This window comes from Rhinatrema bivittatum, chromosome 9, assembly GCF_901001135.1.
Source record: "Rhinatrema bivittatum chromosome 9, aRhiBiv1.1, whole genome shotgun sequence".
NCBI lineage: Eukaryota > Metazoa > Chordata > Amphibia > Gymnophiona > Rhinatrematidae > Rhinatrema > Rhinatrema bivittatum.
In genome coordinates, this window is record NC_042623.1 from 30,568,168 (window position 1) to 30,587,222 (window position 19,055).

At 45.3% G+C, this 19,055-nt stretch overlaps 2 pseudogenes; one reads left to right on the forward strand and one right to left on the reverse strand.

Moving 5' to 3' along the window:
* Positions 1-2,225: 2,225 nt before the first annotated feature.
* LOC115099348 lies at positions 2,226-8,176 on the reverse strand (annotated as a pseudogene).
* A 550-nt stretch (positions 8,177-8,726) lies between these two features.
* LOC115099012 lies at positions 8,727-14,948 on the forward strand (annotated as a pseudogene).
* Positions 14,949-19,055: the final 4,107 nt, after the last annotated feature.

Below are 19,055 nucleotides of genomic sequence, written 5' to 3' on the forward strand. Positions count from 1 at the left end.
TGGCAGTGCTAGGTCTTAAAAGGTAAAGAATCCACCTCCGCAAAGGCTGCTATGGATTGCTGAGGCATTTTCAACCTATGCAACAAATATTCTTTAAACATGGAAAAATCAAAACCCTCAGGTTAGGATATTTCAATGAATTTTCCATGAATTCCAATTTCTTTTCATTGAGTAACTCAGACTTAAAGCTTTGTTGAAAAACTTCCACTTTTTCTATACATTTTTCACAGTTTTCCAGGTTTATTTTGACGACACAGAGTTCTCTAGATTAACAAAACAGTGTTAAAAACTCATAGTCGATAGAGTCAAATTTATAAAATCACCAATTCTAGGGATTTGTTTGCTGACCATCGCAAGCCAAGGGTGATCTCTGCCGGCTTCAAAGGCAAAATTGGATCCACATCTGGCCTGGGCTCCCTTTCTCCCCCCCACAGCCTGGTCTCCACTCCTCAAAACTTCCACAGCCAGACATATGATGCCAGAGCCCCCTGCGATCACAGGGGATCCTGTGATAGCAGGGAGCTCTGGAGTTACGTGTTGTGGGGGGGGGGGGGGGGGAAGTACTAGGAGCGCAACGATATTGCCTCGGCCAGCTGTGCCGTCTCTCGCTCTGCTTCGGCCTCCGCCGCGGCTCTCTCCTCCGGCTTTGGACCAGCTGTCGACATGAAGAAAGAAGAAAGCCGTGGCTGAGACGAAAGTAGATGCTCCCTTACCCTAGCCTTCCTCTTGTGTGTGACCTACTCAGTTCAGGAAATTGAGTTTTAGGTATAGCAGGTTGGAGAGCTCTGTCGGCGGCCATCTTAGCTCTTCCCATAGTGACTATTTTACAGACTATGGCTAGGAGGAATGCTCCCCTCTGTCTGCAACTTCTCTCTGTTGTGAGAGCAGCCAGGTGCCTGGGGGAGGAACCTCACCTCACTGCTATATCCGTCTGTCCTTTCCTCACTCTGCCTGTACACAAAAGAACCTCTTTTATACCTCGTTAAAAAGTTCAATTAGCAGATCAATCCCTTGCTCCTCATTGGTTCTGGTCTGGGATTACATCCCAACTTCTGATTCCAAGAATTGCCATACGTCCATCCAATTCAATTTTCCTTCTGCCAAAATAACCTAAGCAAGTGTAGCCAGGTCCGCTTGGTGTCACTGCAGTCCCAAGGGAATACCACCGACTTCCAGTCAAATCACCCCCTCTTGTAGTGTGAAACCAGAGGGTAGTTTAACATTTGTATGGGCAGGAAGAATTTCTGTGGGCTTCAAAGGAAAGCATTTGCATGACTCAGCCCTCTGATCACCAAGGTACTGCTAAGTAATTCACCTCAGTAATTCGCTAGTCAGAGCAAGAATGTCTTAAGGTTCTGACTTACAAGGTCAGACTGTCTGAAGCCTATGGAAATTTATGTAGTTATTCTAACAAATATCAGCTGCAGTTCAGGCCTGGATCCAGTTCTTTTCCCTAAAATCTAATCTAACCAGTTCCCCCTTAGAAATGAGTTATGGGTGCAGCCAGTGCTCTCCTTATAAAAGGGTGCATCCTGCACATTTAGAAGACTAGCATCAGACAGCTTGTAGCATTCTCTGACGACACTAGGAACTGCTCCAACTTTCAGACCAGTACTTCTTGGCTGCTTCATACACTAGAGCAGATGAGCAGGCAGGAGTTACCAGGCCTGAGCAAGTTCAAAGCATGGTTTCTAGAGATCAGCCAGGCACCAGCCACGACTCTGCCCTTTCAATGCAACAGAGCCAGGGGACAGACAGCAGATTGGCAAAGCAAGACAAAGTGTGCCAGTCTGGAAGAGGAGATATAAGCAGATCTAGCCTCAAGGTGGGATTCTGCCCCACCATGAGTTCCTTTCAACTTGTACAGGGTCCTGTATCCTAGGCACAACAATATGGGAGACAAGGAATAAAAAGGTAAGAAAAGTGGCATAAGTGAATGAGCTGGAAGATGGGATGAAGGAAGAGCCACAAGCTGTGTAGACAGAGCTCAGGAGGTAGCAGTACTATGGTGCAAACAGCATGCATGGACTGACTTCTAAAGAGAGCTGCTACTGCACTGGGAAACAGCAGCGGCACAGCCAACTCCCACTGTGCTGGTGCAAATTTGATTAGAGAATAGCTGGTAAGGGACAGATGTGTGCTGTCAGGAGGCACAAGAACCATTTAAGATTTGTATTCCCTACCAGACGATATAAAATGAAGAAAAGACAAATATGCAGTTCCAGCTTTTATTAAGCTTTTCTCCATTACACAGACTTTACATAGCAGAAGCATTATACATTCTACATGTGGGATGACCATGAGTGAAGAGTTTTCTGGATCCCAATCACTGAGAACAGATGTGCTTTGGAGCAAGTATAACAAATATAATTTAAGGTAATTCCACAAGAGCTGTAACATTCAATATTCCTCATCGTCATCTGTGCCTTCTGCTGACTCTCTCCCAACTTCTTCATAATCCTTCTCCAGAGCGGCCAAGTCTTCCCTAGCCTCCGAGAACTCCCCCTCCTCCATCCCCTCCCCCACGTACCAGTGCACAAAGGCTCTTTTGGAGTACATCAGATCAAACTTGTGATCCAGCCGTGCCCAGGCTTCCGCTATGGCCGTGGTATTGCTCAACATGCAGACCGCACGTTGGACCTTAGCCAGGTCTCCTCCCGGCACCACTGTGGGAGGCTGGTAGTTTATGCCCACCTTAAATCCAGTGGGACACCAGTCCACAAACTGGATCGACCTCTTGGTTTTAATTGCGGCTATGGCAGCATTGACATCCTTGGGCACCACATCGCCACGATACAGCAAGCAACATGCCATGTACTTACCACGTCTAGGGTCACATTTTACCATCTGGTTTGCGAAATCAAAGCAAGCATTAGTGATTTCTGATACAGAGAGCTGCTCATGGTAAGCCTTCTCTGCAGAGATAATTGGAGAGTAAGTGACTAAAGGGAAGTGGATTCTGGGATAGGGCACCAAGTTAGTTTGGAATTCAGTAAGGTCAACATTTAAGCAGGCACCATCAAACCTCAGAGAAGCGGTAATGGACGACACTATCTGTGCTATTAGTCTGTTCAGATTGGTGTAGGAGGGCCGCTCAATATCCAGGTTACGTTGACAAAGGTCATAAATTGCCTCATTGTCCACCATGAATGCACAGTCTGAATGTTCCAGAGTGGTGTGAGTGGTCAGAATGGAATTGTAGGGTTCTACCACAGCCGTGGAGATCCTTGGGGCCGGGTATATCGAGAACTCCAGCTTAGACTTCTTGCCATAGTCTACTGAAAGTCGTTCCATCAATAGGGAGGTGAACCCGAGCCTGTTCCTCCTCCAAAACTGTGGAAGACCAGGAAACCTTGAAGGCCGCTGCATTGATCAGCCTGCAAGAAGAGACATGAATAGTTACTAGTGCACAATAGTTTTCTGGCTGGTTATTACTATTAGTCATTTCCTCAGACAGACAAACCCAGACTGTACAGCTATAGAGTCTCTGCTCCATGGAGCTTACAATCTAGTTGAACCAGACTAGACAAAAAAAGTTCCTTAACCTGTCCTGGGGGACTCCCAGACAGTCAAGTTTTCAGGACATCCACAATAAATATTTATGAGATATAATTTGCATTTTAGAGAGGCAGTGCATGCAAATTTCTCATGCATATTCATTGTGGATGTCCTGTAAACCTGACTGGCTAGGGGTCCCTCAGGACAGGTTTGGGAACCTCTGCACTAGGCAATTGTCTAATTAACACTAAACAGTAAAACATTTTTAAACAAGAGGGCCAAGATCAGAAGAGGCCATTTTGGAATTAAAAGCAATTTTGAGACAGGACTTTTACATGGCTAGAAAGATCAAGATCAGTGACTGAGCAATTGGACATTTACTGGCCAAATAGTGCTTACAGGAGTAGGGGATAGATGTTTGAATGACAAGAAATATTCAGTGAATTCTTATCTGATTAGCTGGAAGATCTGAATGCAGGATTCAATAAGTTGACAGTTTGCTTTCACCTCATGAAACTCCATTCCCCCCCCCCCCCCCCAAAGCAGCCTGAAAAGTTACATTTGCTTTCACGGGGTCAAGTCCCAAGAATGATTCCTCCATGCATCCTGTGTAGAAACTTGCATTTTCAGCATCCCCCAAATCTACAGCTGGTTCTCCCTTCATCTCATTGGAGATCAAAATTCCCCACCAATGAAAGAGCATTAAGGGAAACCTCTTTAAAAAGCTCCTCTGTGGGCTTTACTTTAGAAGCTTCATGGGCACAGAAAATTAATGTAATGCCCAGTGTGAACATCGCTCCTCTCCACAGCATCAAGAGCCAAGAGGAGGAGATCTAGCCCTGTAGCACACAAGATTATCCTCAGCCCCACTTGTGCCACAGTACTATTTGTATGCCATGGGGTGCTTTTTCCATAGGCCTTTGTTAGATAAAATAGTATGTAATGCAGGTGGGTTTGCCAAATTTGCCTTTATGTACTCTTAGGCAACTGAAAAGCCACTTGCTTTCAGATTTTCAGAAAGTTACACATAGTAGACCTGCCACCAACTTGGTCATTTGACAGTGTGCCTGTATTTTTTTTTTTTTTTTTGCAGTTAAACTTACTGAAAAAGTAAAGTTTATTCACAGCTGTGCATTGCCCGAAGTCTCCTTCTGCTGCTGAGGGAGACTTGCAAACCCCGTCTCAGCACCCCTAGCCTATCACTTCCCTGTTAATATGGAACTGGGGGAGGGTAAGTATCCAATTTACCATTTTACGGATCCTGTCCAAGACCGAATCAACTATTTCCTTCCCAATGCTGTAGTGGCCTCGGGCATAGTTGTTGGCTGCATCTTCCTTGCCTGTAATGAGCTGCTCTGGGTGGAAGAGGGTGCGGTAGGTCCCAGTTCGGATCTCATCTGTGAAAGTTGTGCATTACATTTAGTATTCAATAGGCTAACGTCAAACCTGTCGAGATATACATAACAATTGAGACATGGGGCTTCCCACTAAAGCATAACCAGGGAAAGTGGCCATTTCCACTCCCAATTATAGTCCATTTTAACACAAGCTGAACAGTGGTAAAGACAGTGCACCTCCAACGGTTATGGAGCTTCCGAGCTCCATGTTCTGTGTGTAAATTCAGGCCTTAAGTTTCTAGGCTTGTGCCTTGAACAATGATTTGGAGGGCAGGTGACAAATGCTCCATGTCGTCCCCACCCCCAATCATGCAATTCTGCACCGTGGAAAGCACTCCACCTGCTGATACTGCCTCATCCCCATGAATGTCAGCTCCAGAGCAGTCCTCAAGCTGCAGCAAGCCTGGGGAATAAAATCTGAGCTTCCCTATGCTTGTGCTATTAAGCATCAGTAGTTGAACAGAGGATTACTAAATACTTGTCGAGGTTCAGGTCAGCATTACTGTCAATGGTCCTGATGACAAACCACAGTGCAGCACCATGAAACCAGAAGCTGCCAATAGCGGTCATTTTCAGTGAAGTTACTACCATGAATAGTTATCTTTACACTACTGAATTTCTGGATGCAGACTTGGGAATTCACAGCTTCTTGTTTTATGGCCACCCTCAAGTGAAAGGGAGGCCAGGATGCAGTGGAAGGGAATGATTTGAGTGGGACCGTACACTGCTCAGCATTCTCTTAGGCTTCAAGCAAGGATTCTCAGGCTAGCAAAATGCACAAGTGCATGCTAGGAGCTCAGAGCCTGCAGGATACTAAGATATCAGCAGTCAGCAAGGGGGTGGGGAGTGGTCCCTGCCAACAATGAGGCACACTGAGTGTGTTATGTGCGTGCCAGTACTATTGTAAGTGAGGATAAGTTCAGAATGAGACAACAGTGGGGGAAGGCACCTACTATGATTGTGTTAGTTCTATGGCGCAGGAATCCAAGAAGCTGCATGGGATTCCTACCTTAGATGATTTTTCAGGGACAAAAGCCATTGCACAGGCATTCTCCTTAGCATGCACGTTTCTGAAGCTCCCCTTTGTCATCACCTCTAGACATCCAGCCCTAAGACTTCCTTGCATCAATCCCAGATCCTAATCCAGCACTCTCTCAAGACCTTTCTTATAGAGACACAGGAAGGTAGCAAGATCTTGACTGGTCACCATCTTGATTAATAGGGAGTGAAATTTAAAAAAAAAAAAAAAAGTGTCTACTCCACTTCCCCCCACCCCAGCAGTTTAAAACATTTATATTTAAAATCATAACAGATAACCTCCTCACACACACACCCACCAATATAGCATCTGACGAGTGGAAGCGAATACCTAGCCTGTAAGACTGTATGCCTCAGTGAGCAGGAAGGTTATCAAAGCATTTGTACACTTTTTTTTCACACGATGTGTGGCGCTCCATCCCCTCCCTGAGACCTCTCCACAGAAAATGCTCTCCCAGTAGCTTCCAGCCTGCCAATCTTCCGGGAGATTCTCTGCCGAGGATCTTAACCAGCTAATAAGCAACTGGAGGCGAAGGGCAGCATTAAGCCAGGCAGACAGGTCGTTCTGAACCAAGTCATGAAGGATAGTTAAAGTTTCAGACTGTAGTAGTCCATATGAAATCGGTAGCTGAGAAGCGTGATCTCCTGAGCTGTGCAATCCAGGGAACTGTTAAGGCTCCTAGAAGTTCTTGGTTTGTCCTTGTGAAGGCCACTTGGTCTATTTCTTGTAGAAGACTGGGTACACTCCTGGCCTATGATTAAAGATGTTTTTTTTTTTGTAGCAGGAAGATCAAAGCGCAATATTCTTAGGGAGACACTAAGAGCACCCACTTAATCAGGCAGGAACCCAGAGTCAGAATCCATGCTCAGCCCGAGGGGGGCGGCTTATTTTGGATATAAAGTGCTGACGTGTCAACCTTACCTATCACCGTTTCTTCCAGGTCCACGAACACCGCTCTGGGCACGTGCTTCCCCGATCCGGTCTCACTGAAGAACGTCCCAAAGGAGGAATCCACTAGGCCAGATACGGTCTCCGTGGGAATGAGCCCGTCCGGCTGGATTCTGTGCTCCAGGCAGTACAGCTCCCAGCAGGCATTGCCCATCTGCACCCCTGCCTGGCCAACGTGTACAGAGATGCACTCCCTCTGTTTCAGGAGAGAGGAAAAGAAGGGCTCAGTACGTACTCCAACATCTCAGCAAGACGCGCAGACAGCAAATACTAAGCCTTCCCGGGAGCTATTTTCAGCGCAGTATGCTGATGGGCACATGTGCCCTGGAATATAAAAGCTGGGAGTTTTTATACATTGTTCTGCTCTTAAAAATTCACTACCATAAAGTCATATTGGAAGGATTTCCCCACAAAGTGCCATTCACTTACTGTCCTGTAGTGCTTATTGTTAAAAGTAAGCTTAATGTTTACCGTGGAAAGCTACACAAGATACTTGATGGTTTAGGAGTACATTACATTTTAGAGTTATAGTAATGTATTTTTACATTCTCTCCACCTTAAGGCTAAAATATAAGAACAGTTTAGGATAAGTTTAGAGTTAACTCACTACAAAACGATAGGACAAATACAGCAAGACAGCACTATTTCACTAAAAAAAAAAAAAAAAAAAAAAAAGCTTTAATGAAATAAACACTCTCTCAAAAGTGTTAGGGAGAATCACTTTTAATGTTTACTTTGATGATTATTAAAAATAATAATAATTGTGTAACTTTCTATGTTTTTGAACACCTGGAATCCAATTCCCCTCACCTAGATATTTAGATGGGGAAGGTAATTACAACTTATAACCCCTTTAACCTAGTCTAGGGATCTTAAACACACGCTCAGATATTTCTGAAGAACCCCTATCATACATTACTTACAAAATAGTTACCAGAAGAGAAAAACCTCAAAACCATTAAACTCAGTTTATACGGCTATACATAAACTCACCATTCTCACACAATTCTCTCACCAGATTAATAAACGCAAGGAACCGTCTCCCTCTGCTACTATTTAACAATGCAGAGCAAGGAGGGGAAGGCAGGAGGGTCAGGTGGGTCCATTTCCTGCCCTCCAAATGGGAAACCCACCCCAGCTGTGCCCAGAAGCCCCGAGCTGCTTTGCTTAAAGATGCAGTGCTGGCTGGACTGCTTCCAACAGGGGCTCTCAGCCTGGTCCTCGGGGCACCCGCAAGCGATGGACCTGTAAGAAACGGAAGCAGTGCATACAAATCCATCTCCGATAGCTGGGAAAAAAACAGGAATACGGCACAAACCGCTGAAGAGTGCAATCAGGGAAGGAAATGGAAACGGGGGACATGGCCATATAAAGCGCAGATATTAAACTTAAAAAAGTGTCAAGGATATTGGATGAGGAAAAAAAAAAAATAAAGGAGACCTAAGAATAAGACCCAAAGTCTCCACCATGGAGCAAAGAAACAAGCTGATATTTTTTTTAAGCCAGGGGTAGGCTTCTTCGGTCCTCTAGAGCCTCAAACAGGCCAGGTTTTCAGGATCTCCACAATGAATATGCATGAGACAGCGCTGCGTGCACTGCGTCCATTGCTCTCAGAGCCATCTCCTGCCTGTTCATTGTGGATATCCTGACTGGCTCGGGGTGGCTGAGAGCCCCTGTTGGAAGCAGTCCAGCCAGCACTGCGTCTTTAAGCAAAGCAGCTCGGTGCTTCTGGGCACAGCTGGGGTGGGTTTCCCATTTGGAGGGCAGGAAATGGACCCACCTGACCCTCCTGCCTTCCCTCCTTGCTCTGCATTGTTAAATAGTGACAGAGGGAACAGGCTGTGTGGCGCTGCTTGGGTTTATTGGTTTGAGGACAGATTTGTGCAAGAATGGTGAGGTTAAGCATAATGGTGTAACATGAGTTGTTTTTGTTCCTATTTCTGCTATTGATTGGTTTGCTAGTAACGTATCTAGGGGTTCTTCAGAGATGTTTGTATGCGCATTCAAGTTGTTGAGAACAAGTGTTCCTAGATCAGAATAAGAGGGGGTTATAAACTGAAATTATTCTCCCTATCCATGGAGAGCCAGATTCTCAGGTTGTTTTATTAGTGTTCAATAACCTTTAAAGCTGTAAAACTTTTAATAGTTTTCAAATTAATATTCTTAAAACTGATTCTCTAAGTCATTTGAAGCTTTAAAAACTTTAATCAACTAGCTAGTTTTGTCTTGCTATATCTTTCGATCCTGTTGTCCTGTAGCTAGTTACTATCAAGCCTGTTCTTATTTTCTGGGTTGGAAGGAATATTAAAAAAGTGTAGGGTAGCTCTAAATCCAGCCCTGGTAGGAGGCATCGAAGAGACAAGCCCCTAGCTAGTTAGGAACAAGAGCTCCCAAAACGACAGATACTGCTGCTCTGTGTAATAGCTACTAAAAGTAGCTCTTAGTAGTAACGTTCACCTTCACTGGCTGCAATACCTCTATTTTTCTTAAAGATCGGTGGAGAAAAGTGTCCTGGTTTTTTTGTTTTTTTTTAAAGACTTTGTAGACTTCCACACGTGATAGGAGACCTGTATGTTGTCAGCTTGTCCTATAAAACAAAGAAAAGCTTACCCTTTAAAGATTCACTACCACAATGTATAAAAGCTCCAGCTTCTATATTCTAGGGTGAATGTGGCCATCTGAAAACGTTAGCTCCTGGGGAAGGATTAAAGTGTGCTGCCTGTTCCTGAGTTACCAGGCTCTTAAACCATACTGAGTAGCTTATGTTTTGTGTGTGTGTGGTTTTTTCCCCCTTCCCTCTCCTGAAACAGAGGGAGTGCATCTCTGTACACGTTGGCCAGGCAGGTGTCCAGATGGGCAATGCCTGCTGGGAGCTGTACTGCCTGGAGCACAGAATCCAGCCGGACGGGATCATTCCTACTGAGAAAGCATACGGCACAGAGGATTCCTCCTTTGGGACTTTCTTCAGTGAGACCGGATCGGGAAAGCACGTGCCCAGAGCTGTCTTCATAGACCTAGAGGAAACTGTCATTGGTAATGTCAAACCTACAGGCTTTTTATACATCTTGGAAACAAAATAAGCCCCTTGGGTTGAGTATGTATTTGACTTTGGGTTCATGACTGACTAATTGGCTCACTAAGTGAGTTTTGATCTTCCTACTGTAAACACCTTTAATCATATGCCAGCAGTATATTGTCTTATGAAAGAATAGACCAAATGGGCTTCACAAGAATAAACAAAACTTCTAGGAATCTTAACACTTCCCTATACAACAGCTCCATCCTGTGAATCAAGATGGTGACAAGCCAAGACTTTGTTACATTCCTTTGTCTCTATCTAAGATAGGTCTGGGGAAGGTGTAGGTGAGTTTAGGGCTGGATTTCTAGAGATGGGGTCCTGAAACGTGTGCATATTAAGGAGGTGGTGATAGTATCACCAGGAGCATTCCTGTGCAATGGGCTTATGTCCCTGAAATATCTAAGGTAGGATTCCCAAGCCATAGGACTAACATCAAAGCATAGCAAGTGCCTTTCTCCATTAGTACTAGCACACAACACACTCAGTGTGCCTCATTGTTGACAGGGACCGCTCCCTATCCCCTTGCTGACCGCTGATATTTTAGTATCCTGCAGGCTCTGAGCTCCTAGCATGCACTTGTGCATTTTGCCAGCCTGACAATCCTCACTTGAAGCCTAGGAAAATGCTGAGCAGCGTACGGTCCCACTGGCAAATGCTGCTTGCACTGCATCCTGGCCTCCCTTTCACTTGAGGGTGGCCATAAAACAAAAGCTGTGAATTTTCATGTCTGCATTCAGCAATGTAAACATACTGACTCTTGGTGACAACTTCATTGCAAATGACCAATATTAAAAGCTGCTGGCTTCATGGTGCTGCACTGTGGTTTGTCATCAGGACCATTGACAGTAATGCTGACCTGAACAAAAGAAACCAGTATCTAGTATTTATTTATTTGGAGATTTTATATACCGCGGTACGTAAAGGTCTACATCACCTCTGTTTACAGTAAACAATAACTTAGCACAAGGCTTTACAAGTAACCGGTTATACAGTAAGTGAACAATAAAAAGCAACAGGTTTTACAAAAACAGTTAATAGTATAGAGATGTGAATCGTGTCCTCGATCGTCTTAACGATCGATTTCGGCTGGGAGGGGGAGGGAATCGTATTGTTGCCGTTTGGGGGGGTAAAATATCGTGATATATCGTTAAAATCGTTCGTTAAAACCCGCTAAAACCCACCCCCGACCCTTTAAATTAAATCCCCGCCCCAAATGACTTAAATTACCTGGTGGTCCAGCGGCGGTCCGGAACGGCAGCGGTCCGGAACGGGCTCCTGCTACTGAATCTTGTTGTCTTCGGCCGGCGCCATTTTCCAAAATGGCACCGAAAAATGGCGGCGGCCATAGACCAACAGGATTCGACGGCAGGAGGTCCTTCCGGACCCCCGCTGGACTTTTGGCAAGTCTTGTGGGGGTCAGGAGGCCCCCCCAAGCTGGCCAAAAGTTCCTGGAGGTCCAGCGGGGGTCAGGGAGCGATTTCCCGCCGCAAATCGTTTTCCGTACGGAAAATGGCGCCGGCAGGAGATCGACTGCAGGAGGTCGTTCAGCGAGGGTTCCGGCGCCTCGCTGAACGACCTCCTGCAGTCGATCTCCTGCCGGCGCCATTTTCCGTACGGAAAACGATTCGCGGCGGGAAATCGCTCCCTGACCCCGCTGGACCTCCAGGAACTTTTGGCCAGCTTGGGGGGGGCCTCCTGACCCCCACAAGACTTGCCAAAAGTCCAGCGGGGGTCCGGAAGGACCTCCTGCCGTCGAATCCTGTTGGTCTATGGCCGCCGCCATTTTTCGGCGCCATTTTGGAAAATGGCGGCCGGCCGAAGACAACAAGATTCAGTAGCAGGAGCCCGTTCCGGACCGCTGCCGTTCCGGACCCCCAGGTAATTTAAGTCATTTGGGGGGGGGGTTCGGGAGGGTGGGGGATTTAATTTAAAGGGTCGGGGGTGGGTTTTAGCGGGTTTTAGTGTGCCGGCTCACGATTCTAACGATTTATAACGATAAATCGTTAGAATCTCTATTGTATTGTGTTCCATAACGGTTTAAGACGATATTAAAATTATCGGACGATAATTTTAATCGTCCTAAAACGATTCACATCCCTAGTTAATAGTAATGTAAACACTCAACTTCAACAGTAGGTAACAACTTTATACAGGAAAACTGATTTTCAAGTCCTTGCTTCTGCTAAAGAGTGCGGTGGGCATAGGGAAGTTCACAACTTCTGAGTGAGGGCTGTGGCTTATTGAGTGCAGGCTTATTCCCCATGCTTGCTGTAGCTTGAGGACGGCTGCTAGAGCTGAAATTCATGAAGGGGGGGGGGGGGGGATGGAAAACTGCTGCTGCCACCTGTATCTTTGTATAAGGCATAACTCTAATAGACCTGTAGGTAAATCCAGGCCTAACATTACTAGAACACTGATCATGGAGCTTCAGAACTTAGAGGTGCTCTCTTGTCTCTACTACTTTTCAGCTTCTTTTTATGACGTCTATAATTGGAAGTAGTTATGTATATCTTGACAGGTTTGACTTTAGCCTATTGAATACTAAATGTAACGCACAACTTTCACAGATGAGATCCGAACTGGGACCTACCGCACCCTCTTCCACCCAGAGCAGCTCATTACAGGCAAGGAAGACGCAGCCAACAATTATGCCCGAGGCCACTACACCATTGGGAAGGAAATAATCGATTCGGTCTTGGACAGGATCCGTAAAATGGTAAATAGGATGCTTGCACTCCCCCAGTTCCATATTGACGCAGAAGTGATACTGGTAGGGGTGCTGAGATGGGGTTTGTGGGTCCCTCTGGGTGCAGGATGGAGTCCTTAGGCAATGCACAACTGTGAATAAATTTTACTTTTTCAGTTTTAAGTGGGGAAAAAAATACAGGCACATGGACAACCACTGTCAACTGAGCAAGCTTGTGGCATGTCTGTCACTTTCTGAAAGTGAGCAGCTTGTCAACTGGCTATTGAGTACATAGAGGTGAATTTAGCCAATCCACCTACATTACCAACTGCTCTATCCTGAAAAGGCACGAGTGGGGCGGAGGATTAGCTTGTGTGCTACAGGGCTAGATCTCCCCTTCTTGGCTCTCGATGCTGCAGAGGTGGTAACCGTGGCGGGGAGCGATGTTCACACTGGGCATGACACTAACTTTCTGTGCCCAGGAAGTTTCTAAAGTAAAGCCCACAAAAGAGGTTTCCCTTAATGCTCTTTCATTGGTGGGGCATTTTGATCTCCAGTGAAATGAAGGGAGAACCAGATGTAGAAACCTGCATCTCCCATATCTACACAGGATGTGTGGAGGAATTATTAATTCTTGGGACTTGATACCTCCTGCTCCCCCCAAAAAGCAAATGTAACTTTCCGGGCTGCTTTGATTGGTGGGGGGGGGGGGGGGGATTGGAATTGAAGGTTAAAGCTGTCAGTTTATTGAATCCTGCATTCAAATCTTCCAACTAATCAGAATGTAATATTTCTTGATAAAGCATCTATCTCCCTACTCCATAACCATTATTTAGTCAATGTCCCAGTTGCTCAATCGCTGATCTTGATGCACTGTACTTTCATGGCCATGTTAGTCCTCTATCTTGAGATTGCTTTTAGTTCCAAAATAAACACTTTTGCTCTTGGCCCTCTTGTTAATTTTAACATGTTTTGTTTAGTGATTATCTTGTGTCTCAACTAGATTATAATGTCCTGGAACAAACTCCTGTAGCTGCTCAGTGCTGCATATGTCTGGGTTTCTGTAGAAGACTTAATAGTATTGACTGGTTATTACTATTATACAATAGAAATGATCTCTTCTTGCAGGCTGATCAATGCAGCGGCCTTCAAGGTTTCCTGGTCTTCCACAGTTTTGGAGGAGGAACAGGCGGGGTTCACCTCCCTATTGATGGAACGACTTTCAGTAGACTATGGCAAGAAGTCTAAGCTGGAGTTCTCGATATACCCGGCCCCAAGGATCTCCACGGCTGTGGTAGAACCCTACAATTCCATTCTGACCACTCACACCACTCTGGAACATTCAGACTGTGCATTCATGGTGGACAATGAGGCAATTTATGACCTTTGTCAACGTAACCTGGATATTGAGCGGCCCTCCTACACCAATCTGAACAGACTAATAGCACAGATAGTGTCGTCCATTACCGCTTCTCTGAGGTTTGATGGTGCCTTAAATGTTGACCTTACTGAATTCCAAACTAACTTGGTGCCCTATCCCAGAATCCACTTCCCTTTAGTCACTTACTCTCCAATTATCTCTGCAGAGAAGGCTTACCATGAGCAGCTCTCTGTATCAGAAATCACTAATGCTTGCTTTGATTTCGCAAACCAGATGGTAAAATGTGACCCTAGACGTGGTAAGTACATGGCATGTTGCTTGCTGTATCGTGGCGATGTGGTGCCCAAGGATGTCAATGCTGCCATAGCCGCAATTAAAACCAAGAGGTCGATCCAGTTTGTGGACTGGTGTCCCACTGGATTTAAGGTGGGCATAAACTACCAGCCTCCCACAGTGGTGCCGGGAGGAGACCTGGCTAAGGTCCAACGTGCGGTCTGCATGTTGAGCAATACCACGGCCATAGCGGAAGCCTGGGCACGGCTGGATCACAAGTTTGATCTGATGTACTCCAAAAGAGCCTTTGTGCACTGGTACGTGGGGGAGGGGATGGAGGAGGGGGAGTTCTCGGAGGCTAGGGAAGACTTGGCCGCTCTGGAGAAGGATTATGAAGAAGTTGGGAGAGAGTCAGCAGAAGGCACAGATGACGATGAGGAATATTGAATGTTACAGCTCTTGTGGAATTACCTTAAATTATATTTGTTATACTTGCTCCAAAGCACATCTGTTCTCATTGGTTGTTGGGTGTATGGTGATTGGGATGCAGGAAACCTTTCACTCATGGTTGTTTCACTTGCATTATAAAATTTACATCTATGTAAATCCTGTTTATGGAGAAACTATTAATAAAAGCTGGAACTGCACATTCTTGTCTGACTTGTGTTCCCTATCATGCTTGTGCCTTCTGACAGTGCACAGCTGTTCTCTACTCCCGTTTGCACCCTCGGTGCAAGTCAGCTCTACCACTGCTATAGCCTGACAATGTCTAACTCTTTTTCCCAGTGCAGGAGTGACTCTAGTTTGGGAGGAGTCTGTCCATACATGTCTCTATCCTAGTACCACTACCATCCCCAGGCTTCTCAGCTTCTGTCGCTCTCCTTTCATCCCCATCTTCCAGCTCATTCAGCTATTGTACCTCCTTGTCTTCCCTACTGTCAGGACAGACTTTTTTTTTATATTAGGGGGGAGGTAGACCCAGTTGAGAAACATTGTAGTGGAGGATGGTGCTACAGGACCACACCCTGCCTGTGAGGACCTCTCCAAGCAACTCCCTCTGCCTACCTTAAAGGACTGGCCACAGCTATCTGGCGCACTCTCCCGTAAGTGATTCTGGGTCCAGGGCCCTTCCATGCTTCTGGCTGCTCTCCTCTTCTTAGGGTGGGCTGAAGGGAAGAGGCCCTTGGATGGAGGCAGGAAACCAGTTTTGCTTGTCAAACTGTTCCTGTTGCAGTGCTTCCTTCTCCTTGTACATAAGGAAACAGGCAGTCTGCCTCCTTTCCCAAACTAATGCATATGCTGTAAGTAGAAAGCACAGACAGAAAACCAGTCTCCACGGCAGAGATGGGGGGGGGGGGAAGCATTAAAACAAAAAACCACTGGCACTTTTCTTCTTCCTCAATCCTTCCCCTTTCATCTCCCACTATCAAACAGGCTGAGGCTGCTAGCCTTGCAGGTAAAGTAGATGCATTAGTTCTTTAGCTCATGTTTATGCCCATCAACATTGTTCACGTTACTGTATCACTCAATTATTTCTACTTTTATTTTTAGTTATTTTACGCCTTTTACGCTGTTTGATATGTTATTGATGTCTAATGTTCTTATGTTCAGAAACTCTGTTTAATGTTACGCCTTAACCGCGACTGTTTTGTTCAATGGAAACCAACCTGATATGATATTTGTATCGAATATCGGTATATAAAAATTCTAAATAAATAAATAGTCAGCATTCAAGCAATCATTAAAGACTAGACAGGCCTGTCGTGTTAGGCTTTTCTCCTCCCTTTCCCCCCCCCCCCCCCCAGAGCGATACAGGTTGCTAGAAAAGCAGCAGCTATGGAGCAGGTGCTCCAGCTCTTTGCAGCAGCACCTGCAGAATGATTTGCTAAGTCCAATAGACCCACCTCAGTCACTGAGAGCAGGTGCTATGCAGACCCCTGTAACCAGCCCATCTCCCTCATCAACAATACTTACGACATCTGGAGAAGACTAGGATTTCCTGAAAAACTCAATTGGCAGATTGGCCAGAGGGTAGTGGGACGAGCTAGCTGGGAAATCTACTCCCTGGGAGTAGGCAATATGCCTTCTAAACCAATCTAGAAGGGAGGGCTGTGTATTTGGACGTCAAGACTGTGTCCTCCTCCTGAGAGGGGGTTTGCCCCAGAAGCCTGCTGTCAGTGATTTCAATGGGGAACATATTCCACAGCTTCCAAGGATATCACTGTGAAGTGGGAAGACTTGGGTGGAGGTAGTCAGCAGTTCTGCTGGCACAATTCTTAGACAGCCTGGAATGGCCTAGGTAGCAGTAGTTCTGCCAACATCCAAACTTTATTCTTGAAATAGCATTGGAAGTGGTAAAGGCCAATTAGCAGGTACAGACCATGCCTGACTTTCTCTGGACCGGAAAACAGTGCTAAAGGCCAGCGACTCCCAACAAGGGGCAGAGCTGGGCTGACCCGTTTCTCCACCAAAATACTTGCTAGGTCCACCATGTTTCAGCAGTAGAGACAGGGACTATTTCTTCAGGGTCCCTTCCTTGCAGGGGCAGGAACCAATGAGTGTTAAAGTCATGACTCCATTTGCGGATGTCCCCAGCTAGGGCCATCCACAAATGGAGACGCTTTTTATTAATTGACCTTGAACTCTTTTTGGTTGCAGTTAGTTTATTTTGGAACATCCCATAGTCTCCAGCATCTTTTTTTAATAGTAAAGAGGTTCTGATGTGGATGCTCATAGGCTCTTAGTCACAGTGAAACACTTTGACATGTCATAGAAGTCAATATTTCTCATATCTTAAGCTTTTGATTTTTCAAAAACTTTGTAACTGCTAACAAGTATACCATTATGACATTTGTGTTGTAAAGTTGTAGTTCGTTGTAGAGACAGATGCTAAGGTATAAGGCTGTAGAACATTTTGAATTGATATGAAGTTATTTAACACTTCATCTGAAAACAAGGATGAAGCCAATTGACCTTCTATCTAAGATTATAGAAAATATTCTTAGAACAAACACAAGGTTGCTAATGCTTGCAAATTCCAAGAAAGCATTTACATATGAGTGATTAACTTTGGAGAATGAAAGCAAATTACCATGCAACCATTTACATTATGTTTATAATAGAAAGCTAATCATAGAAAATTTGACAATTATGTAACCTAGTTTAGGGGTTGGAAATATACAACTGAAATTCTATATAATGCTGTGTGATGATAAAATCATTTGTGAGTTCATGCTAGCATTATGCATGGCACTCTGCTTCTCCATAAGCTAGGTACCCTATTATGTAATGGCTAAGATCTATATTACTTTATAGCATTTATTAAAAAAAACTTTTCTCTACAGCTAGTGGCTTTAAGCATTTTTATTTTCAGACAACCACAACACTTCCCTAAAACTAGGACATCCCAACGTGTGAGTACAGCTCAGAAAGAAACAGCAGATCGGCTGGGTGTTGGTGCCCATCCCTGTGAGCATAGGACGCCAGAGCTTAAATCTTCCACCCTGTCAGAAATAATCCCAGGGCAAGTGGACTGTTTTGTGTGATGTTGAGACAGAGAGCAAGAACCTCAACCCCCAAATCTGGGTAATCTAGGGCTCTATGGAGGCACAGCACCATAGGAGAAGGGTCCTCAGTCCCTCAGGAGTAGGGACCCCTACCTGAGGATGGAAAGCAGCTATGCTGGGAAAATCAACATCAACAGTTTGTGGTGCCAAGCACTAGTTAGTGCGTACCCTGAGTCTGGGAGCAAGGAGAACTGTCTACACTTGGCTGCAGCTGCGGAAGACAGAATTACTGATGAGAGCCTCCAACCACTCTGTCCTTTATGTAAAGACTGATGGCATAGAGAGGGGTTGTGTCCTCTGTCTCCAGCACCTGAGGAGTAGGATAATCCCAGGAGTAATAGACTGGTCTAGCAGATGATAACAAACCACACCCAGAATACAGAATAAAAACTATAATAGTTTTTATTCTGCGTGCAGAATTTCCCCCCTGTACAGAATTGCCATTTTCTGCGAAGAATTTGGTGAAGATGGAGACGCAGTGAGTGTATATAGAGGTGTGTAAGACTGCGAGCGGGGCGGTGGTGAGAGAATGTGAGAGGTTGCGAGAGTGTGGGTGCCAGAGAGAGAGCGCCTATTGTGAAGGAGTGTGTATGCGTGTGAGAGATTGGGAGCTGGGGTGTGTGAAAAAGGGATTGTGTGTATGTGAGGGTGCTTGTTTGTGAGAGAGGGAGCCTGAGTGAAGGGATTGTGTATGTGTGAGGGTGTATAAGTGAGACAGAATGGTCACCTCTGAAGGTGTGTATGCAAGAGAGAGGGACCCTGTATGAGGGTGTGTGTGTGAGAGTGAGGGAGCCTGTATGAAGAGGTGTGTGTATGCACTAGAGAGAGAGGACAGAAGGAGCCTGTGTGAGGGGCAGTACTGAGAGAAGGGTCAAAGGAGTTGAGACTAGAGGGGGAGGGGAGAGAAGGTGGCAGGTGGAGGAGTTGGGGGGCCTGAGAGGGCAAAGTGGCTAGGGGAGTAGGGAGAGCGAGTGGAAGGGACACTCTTACATTGAACTTCTAGGGACTTTCTGCTCAAAATATTTTAAATTCTGCATCTTTAATAATATTTTCTTTATTAATTTAAAAGGTAATTACTTAAAGATGGTCATGTAAATTGTGTTATTTTGACCAATATAAAGTTTGCAGAATTTAAACTTTGTTGCACATAATTCCCCCAGGAGTAAATAGTGCACATATAGGAGATTG